This window comes from Magnolia sinica, chromosome 4 (assembly GCF_029962835.1).
Source record: "Magnolia sinica isolate HGM2019 chromosome 4, MsV1, whole genome shotgun sequence".
Taxonomy (NCBI): domain Eukaryota; kingdom Viridiplantae; phylum Streptophyta; class Magnoliopsida; order Magnoliales; family Magnoliaceae; genus Magnolia; species Magnolia sinica.
Window position 1 is genome coordinate 18,095,971 of NC_080576.1, and position 8,306 is coordinate 18,104,276.

Here is an 8,306-nt window from a genome sequence, read left to right on the forward strand (position 1 = left end):
AGGGAGTTCAACGACGCTGGAGAAGAGGGAATTGGAAATGAGAAGAGGGAAAAATTCCTCTTCCGAAATGAGATGTTAGTTTCAAATCCGCAAGTTGTGAGTTTTCCATATTTTAACACATTAACTACATTAATATCCCTACATTTAAGGGACCATTTAATAGATGATTAAGATAGTTTTATATAATAAAAAGTTTAAATATTAACCATTAATAACTAGACCCATTATTTAGATGGCCTGGATAACTCTATATATCATTGCCACTATTATTAAGAATCTGTCACCACTATTTTACATTAAACACAAAACTCACACATTATTTCTATTCACCAAATAACGTAACTTGTCTTTAGATCTGGTATGGCTTTGTGGACCCCACCATGATGCGTGTCAAACATCTACTCCATCAGTTAGATGCAATATTCCATGGTGGGCCTAAGGATTAAAAATTAAATCAATATGTGACTTGTGTAGGCCACACAATATACAAAAGTTGAGAAGGGTTACCCTCTATTAAAACATTCATAATTATTTTTTGGGCCTACAGAGATGTGGTTCACGAATCCAGCCCATCCATTATGTGTGTGCCACTTGGATGAGGGGTCATACCAAGTTTCAGATGCATCCAAATTTCAGGTGGGGGCCCACCAAGTACTTTTATATGTTTTAGGCATGTCTTCACATGATTTTAGATGGTATGGCCCACTTGAGTTCCGTATACTGCTGATTTTTGGCATATCCCATGATTTAAAGGGGACGCATCAAATGCATGGTGTTGATTTTTGACACACGTCATGGTGTGGCCCACACAGCTCGACCTCATGGGGGAGTTCCCATGAGCTCGACGTACATAACCTTTTCCATCCATATATATAATATTTAAAAAATATAAAAACCTATGATGTATTTGTTATATCTACACCATCCATCCATTTTGAGATATCATTTTAAGTCATCAGCCAAAGAATGAGACATAAAAGTCTGTAGTACACCTCGCCACAAAAAACAACAAGGAGGGTGATTCCCACCATTGAAACTATCCTAAGGCCCATTGTAATGTTTATTTGAAATCCAACTGCTTCAAAAGTTTTTTTTTTTAAAAATGGTTGTCCTAAAATGATCATTTGTGCTGGGGTCCATCATCTGTGCTGGGGTCCACTAGAGCTTTGGATTTAACTCGTTCTTTGGACATTGCCTTAAAATGATCTCTCCAAATAGATGGACGACATGGATTAAACACATACATTATGGTGGGGCCCACAGAGAACCAACCACCAGCCATTGGATGGTGTCAGGGGGAGTAGCCAATTTGTTCCCCTTATTTATAGTGTGGTCCATTTAATTAATCTTTGGATATGAATCATTTTTTGGACAATTCTTTAAAATGATCTCGAAAAATGGATGAACAATATGGGTTGATCCCGAATTTTTGGTAAATCCAAAACTCGATTGGACCATGCCACATGAAATAGTGTGGAATAATGATTTCCACCGTTGATACCTTCCTTGGGCCTATAGGAATGTTTATTTGACATCTAACATGTTCATAATACCAAAAAGATATAAATGAAGAGAAAAGACAAAAAGATATGAATTATTGTGGGCCAACTTTGTGGTCCATTTAATCTCTTTACTTACCTCATGTTTAGAAAGTACAGGAGATCATGGCGAGAGAAGAATACTAGAAAATAGTAATAAAAGAAATCGTATAAAAAATGTTTGAGGCGATTTTCGTTTCAAAAATTTGAAAAAAAGAAGTCATATAAAAAATGTTCAAGGTCATTTTCATCTCAAAAATTTGAAAAAATAGAAATCGTATAAAAAATGTTCAAGGCCATTTTCGTCTCAATTTTTTTTTATTAAAAAAAAAAATCGTATAAAAAATGTTTAAGGCCATTTTCGTCTCAAAAATTTGAAAAAAAAAATCATATAAAAAATGTTCAAGGCCATTTTTGTCTCAAATATTTGAAAAGGTGTTCCATTTGTACGGAAGAAAAAATCGAATACTTAGAGCCTTTACTTGGCAGCAGACGAATGAAGACAAAAAAGACAATCTAGTAATGGATTCTGTTAAGGAAGAAAAAGGCTCAATTAATAAGCATCTAAGATAGTATAATCATAAAAATTTTAGTCAAAGGTTAATCAATGGTCGATACCACAAGATTTTCTCACATCAGCTTGATCCAAAACTTCTGTGAATGTTATTTTTAATGGTGGACGTTCAATCCCCACTTTGTAGTCCACTTAAGCCTTCGACCCACCCCATTTTTTAGTTAATATCTTAAAATGATCTAAGAAAAGCATTGAACGATATGGAAAAAGTCAATCCATGACTTGGGTGGGCCAAGAGCTTAAAAATAAAGTCAATCCATGACTTCGGTGGGCCACACCACACAATATAGTGGAGAGGGGTTTCATTAAAAAATTCATAATCATATATTGGACCTGCCTAAATGTGATTCACATATCCAACCCACTCATTATGTGTGTCCCACTTGGATGAGGGGTTAGACCAATTTTCAGCCGCATCCAAAACTCATGTGGGCCCCACCAAGTGCTTTTATATTTTTTAGGATGTCTTCACATAGTTTTAGATGGTATGGCCCACTTGAGTTTCGTATATAGATGATTTTTGAGATATCTCATAACCTAAAGGGGACACATCAAATCCACGGTGTTGATGTTCGACACACATCATGATGGGGCCCACAAAACTTACTAACATCAATTCTTAGGTTCTCACGAGGTCAGTAAGTTAGGTCACAATTTGGCCCATTTTATATGTCTGGTCTGTTCACTCTATTTTACTGATCAATACCCTCAATTTGAGTAGTTACTCGCCTCAATCAGTTTACATATGAGAAAGATATTAGGCATACAAGATTGATCACACAATTTCAGTGAAATTTGATTTAAACATCTGAAATTATTTATTCTTTAATCTAAACTGATTAGATTGTCCAACAATAATTAAAGGTTCAACTAGTGAATGTGCCTAATAATTTAGTAATTTTATTTTTCACAGATAAATTTCAATTTCTATTTAAAAATAACATTTTTTTTTTCAAAATGTATATATTTTTACTCTTTTAACAAAATATCATTTTTATTATAAAATATTTCACTTTTGTTATCTAACTTTTTAATTTTTCTTGTCAAAATACAAAATCTAATTTTCTTTTTTAAAAAATATATATTTTTTCCAATTTGTCAATTTTTTCACAATTTTGTTTAATTTCTTAAATTTTCTTTTTCAAAATATCATTTTTTAAATTTCACTTTTGTTATATAACTTTTCAATTTTTCTTGTCAAAATAAAAAATCTAGTTTTCTTTTTTAAAAATATATTTTTTGACAATTTGTCGATTTTTTCACAATTTTGTTTAATTTTTAAAATTTTCTTTTCAAAATATCATTTTCTTATCGAAATCTTTTTATATAACTTTTTAATTTTTTTTGTCAAAATACAAAATCTAGTTTTCTTTTTTAAAAAATATATATTTTTTTACAATTTGTCAATTTTTTCACAATTTTATTTAAGTTTTTATATTTTCTTTTTCAAAATATCATTTTTTTATCGATTTTTTTTTTTCAAAGTTAACAACATTATTCGAAGTTCTTAATTTTTTTTTTCAAAATCTAGAATTTTTTAAAATCAAAGTTTTTTTTTTTTTTTAAATCTAAAATTTTCTTAAACATTTGTTAATTATTTTTTCTAAGTTTCTTAAATATTTTTTAAATCAAATTTTAGCATTAGAGACGGTTTAGGACCGTCTCTAATTGAGACGGTCGTTGACAGTCTCTAATCGAGACGGTCTTTGACAGGGCTATAAGACGGCTAAGGACCGTCTCTAATAGAGACGGTCTTTAACAGTCTCAGATTACAACTAAAAGACGGCCAAGGACCGTCTCTAATGTAGACGGCCAATGACCGTCTCAGATGGCCGCATATAGACGGTCAATGACCGTCTTAAATAATTTGTAGACGTTCAAATTTTTAAGACAATATTAGGGACGGTCAGGGGCCGTCTAAAATTTTAGAGACGGTTTACGGCCGTCTCTAAAGCGTCTTTAAACCAAGCAATTTTAGAGACGGTCCAGAACCGTCTCGAAATTCGTCATTTTTTTCCATTTTTCACGTAGTGTGGGTGATCCAAGCTATTGATTCGGAATTGTGAATATACACGTCTGGAGTTTGGAAAAAATGAAAACTGATGGTCTTTTCAATTGGAAAAAGGTCCCCACGTACTAAACAACAATGGTCATCTGGCTGGTGTGATTATTAAGGTTCTGATGTACTACCACGTCCCATGATGCATTTTTAGCATGGTTGGACCAAAAGAAGGTTAAATGAAAGTGGAAGTAGTCGGTCAAATTTGGGCCCAATCTTACATATTGTTGAGGGTCAAATATTGCGTATCAGACCCAGTTACTGCCTGGATTTACGAACATAGTACGGTTTAACAGCCTGATTTAATCATGTTTGTGATGTAGGGCGTATTTACAAGCCTGGACTGAAAAGGGTACTAAAAGCATGGATTTAATGCTCAGAATCTACCAAGGCAAGGGACAGACTCCATGGGACCAAGATCAATGAGATTACACGCCAGGGATCTACGAAAATCGAGTAACTGAAGCTCAAGCGGCCTGAAAGTCAGCCAGATTGCAAGATCACAAGGTTTCCACATCCACTTAGCTCGAAACTTCATACATGGCCTGAGGACCATAAATTAACCATACACATCGAAAATCAGCCATTGGATCTTTTTGAAAATGTCCCAACGGACAAATCAGCCCACAACTTATCAATCTGGGGCCCGCCTGATATCTTGAAATACTTCAATTTTGGTGTCAACCATTTAAATCATACGGCAACCAGGTTGGACGAAGCTGATCTCTCATATACATCAGCATGGGACCCACATGGGCATTGCACATGTACAGCATGGATGCACCAGGCGTGCACGGAAACTCCTGGACTCGAATTCTTTCACAAACAGAGAAGGAAACGATCTCTATTTCTCTTTCACGCGCAGCCGACCGCGGGAAGTAGCAGTGGGCCACCATCATCATGGATTTAGATGATCCACACCATTCATTCGTCCAGTGGGGTAGCTATAACCCTCATTTAGGTGACCTTTTGGCCCCATGCAGATGCAAACCCGAAGATCGATGCACAACATAGGATGAACGGTGAATTGAGTGAGTACAATGGGCCGCACAAGAACCTACGAAAACTACTCCCCGACTGGTTTTTCACAAGGATTTCAATGGACGGTGGGGATTTCTCAACCGATTTCGATCATGGCCTCCACCAACGTCCCAGCGCAAGAAGCGCCAAACTCTGTTGCACGCAACCAGGATTTTCGGGCCGTTCCTTGATCAAGATGGTGATCTGATCAGCAATCCAGTCCGTTCAAATGATAGAGTAAGCGATCTTGAACCCCACCAAGAAGTCCGATTCCAGTTCTGGAAGATTAGCCGTCTAAAATCTCAAGCAAACGCAAGTCGTTTTGCTTTTTCACAGCGCATACGAGAATCTGTTGTGGAAACAAAGTGCGAAAGCTCTCCTGGTGCGGAAGGGAAACTTCGACCGAAGTGTTCAGGAGGGTCTTCTATAAAACAGAGAAGAGAAAGCATGGAAAGGAAGTTTTTGACTGGACGTGGCTGTTGGCATCCACGGCTGGAACGGGAGCAAAAGGAGTGGGGCTTGGACGGTTGCATGGATTGAATTGGAAGGCTGGACGTGGAAGGAAGAAACGTGAGAAGCCGTCTTTGGTTTGGGAAGAAAGGATTCAAGGAAGAGAAACGGAAGAAAAAAAGAGAAACAGAGGTTGCTGCTGCACGTCAGGGAGGTTGCTGCTGCACGTCTTTGGTTTCCTTTCTTCTTTTCCTTTATAATTCTTTTTATTTTTAAGTTCAGCCGCATCATGCCTATGTGTGGCTAAACCTCTTAGCTAGGGCTAAGAGGTGAAGCCTGTAGCGAGATGGGAGACACTATTTCATGCGTTTAATTTGAATTCATAAACTGAATTTGATTTAGTGATTATTATAAGGAATATTTTTCTTAGTCTTTAATGGTCTGTTGTGACTGAAATTACAATGGGTTTGCAATGGCTCTGAATATTTCTTTCCCCTTTTATGTTTATGAAGTCAGGAAGCCCTGTTGTTCATCATTGCTCCATGGGCATGGTAGGATGACAGTACCCTTCCTGATCTTCATACATTGTTGATTGGTTGGTAATTAGTTTAATCCTGTTGTTTGCTTTGTCTCCTGGGCATGGTTAGATGATGGAATCCATTCTAATTCATATACCTTTCATCTCTTGAAAACCAGATCAAGTAAGTTCAGTTAAATGTCCATGATTTTTGATGCAGGCATAATTTCTCCCTGATCTCTACAAGTGGATCCTCTGAATCCCTAGTTTCCTTCCTCTGAATTCCTTAAAGTTTTAGATAATTATTCCACAATTATTTCTTAAATTCTATTTGGTTTAGATCACATCTTAGTCTAGTTCTATTTCTACTTGGTTTCAGATAACGTACAGATATCAGTCCCTGTGGATTCAACCTCGGTCTTACCGAGTTTATTACTACATCACAACCCTGCACTTGGGGTGTGAACAAGTTTTTGGCGCCGTTGCCGGGGACTGACGGTTACGATTCTCTGAAATTAATTGGTTTTAGGATTAGTTTAAGATTAGGATTTTACTAACCTTAGTTTTTTTTTATTTTTATTTGAGTTCAAAACTAACTTGTTTCCTGTTTTATAGGATCTTGACATAAGTTCTCAATTGGTAATTCCTTTCTAATCTCTCTACTTTTTCCTATTTTTAGAATTAGGGTTTAGATTTTAGAAATTTTCTAATTCGAGTATCCTCCCTTCTGTAGGAAATAGTTTACTTTAAGAAATTAGGTTATTTCTTTCCCTCTTTAGAAATTAACTTTCTATTTATTTTTTAGTAACTTTCTAATTTTAACTCTTTTAAAATCTAATTTGTTTCCTAATTTATTTTTAGAATTTTTTTAGAAACTAACCTTCATATTTTGTAGGCATTTAAGATAGAAATTTCTAATTCGGTAAGCTTCTTTCCTACTTTCTATTTTTCAATTCTCTTTTAGTAATTTACTTTCTAGTTTAGGACTCTCCTAATTTATTTTAGAAATTTTCATTTTCTTTTAGGAATTCTTTCTTTTAGAAGCTAGTTCACTTCTATCTTTCTTTTAAAGGATTGTTCTTCTCTTTTTAAAAAAATCTAACTTATTTTATTTTATTTTGCAGGTTTTAACTCAGGACTCCAATTTGGTAATTTCTTTCCAACTCTCTCTTTCTTTCTAGATTTTCTTTTCCTTTCTTAGGATTAGGTTTTTAATTGAGGGCTGCGAGTGTTTTCATGCCCAAGTGGGCCCGTGACAACACTCGACGTCTCTTGACTGAAGGAGGATTGGTTGAGGGGTTGACTATCCATCGCAGGACTAGACACCACTCGAAATCCCTGAGTTAAGTGAAGTTATGGCTGAAGACCAACCTCCTCTATTTCCACCCAGGGTGGAGGATACCCAAGATGAAAATGAGGTGCAACAGGCACCCCCGCCTCGTACTTTACGAGATTATCTACAACCGGCGGGAGTGAGTACGCCCTCATGCATGATTTTTCCTGAAAACACAGGACAAATGGACATCAAGCCAGGAGTTATCCAACTCCTTCCCAAATTCCATGGACTTGAATCAGAAAGTCCATATTTACATTTGAAAGAGTTCGATGAGATTATAGCTACATTATGTTTTCCTAATGTATCTGAGGATACAATTAGGCTGAAACTCTTTCCTTTTTCCTTAAAAGAGAAAGCTAAGACGTGGTTACATTCACTGCGTCCTAGATCCATTGGCACATGGAACGACATGCAGAGGGAATTCATAAAAAAATTCTTCCCACATCATAAAACGATTACCCTCAGAAAAGCAATCATGAACTTTGCCCAAAAGGAAGATGAAACATTCTTCCAATGTTGGGAAAGGTTCAAAGATTTGGTCAGTTTATGCCCACAACACGGATTTGAAACGTGGCGCATTACAAATTTTTTCTACGATGGACTGACATCTTCCATGTGCCAAATGGTCGAGACAATGTGTAATGGAGAGTTCATTAATAAAGATGTCGACGAGGTACGAGATTACCTCAACAGTTTGGCTGAAAAAACACAATCTTGGGACTATTACTCAAAGTCGAATACCACGTCTAGGCCGACTCAATTAAAGGAGAAAGGTGGATTATATCTCTTGAAAGAAGAGGATGATCTCAAGT

The 8,306-nt window shown here is 36.1% G+C and overlaps 1 non-coding gene across 1 annotated transcript; it reads right to left on the minus strand.

The window, feature by feature from the left end:
• Positions 1–7,951: 7,951 nt before the first annotated feature.
• On the minus strand, positions 7,952–8,058 carry LOC131244673 (small nucleolar RNA R71). Its single transcript, XR_009170453.1, has one exon. It is a non-coding gene; the product is annotated as a small nucleolar RNA R71 (small nucleolar RNA).
• Positions 8,059–8,306: the final 248 nt, after the last annotated feature.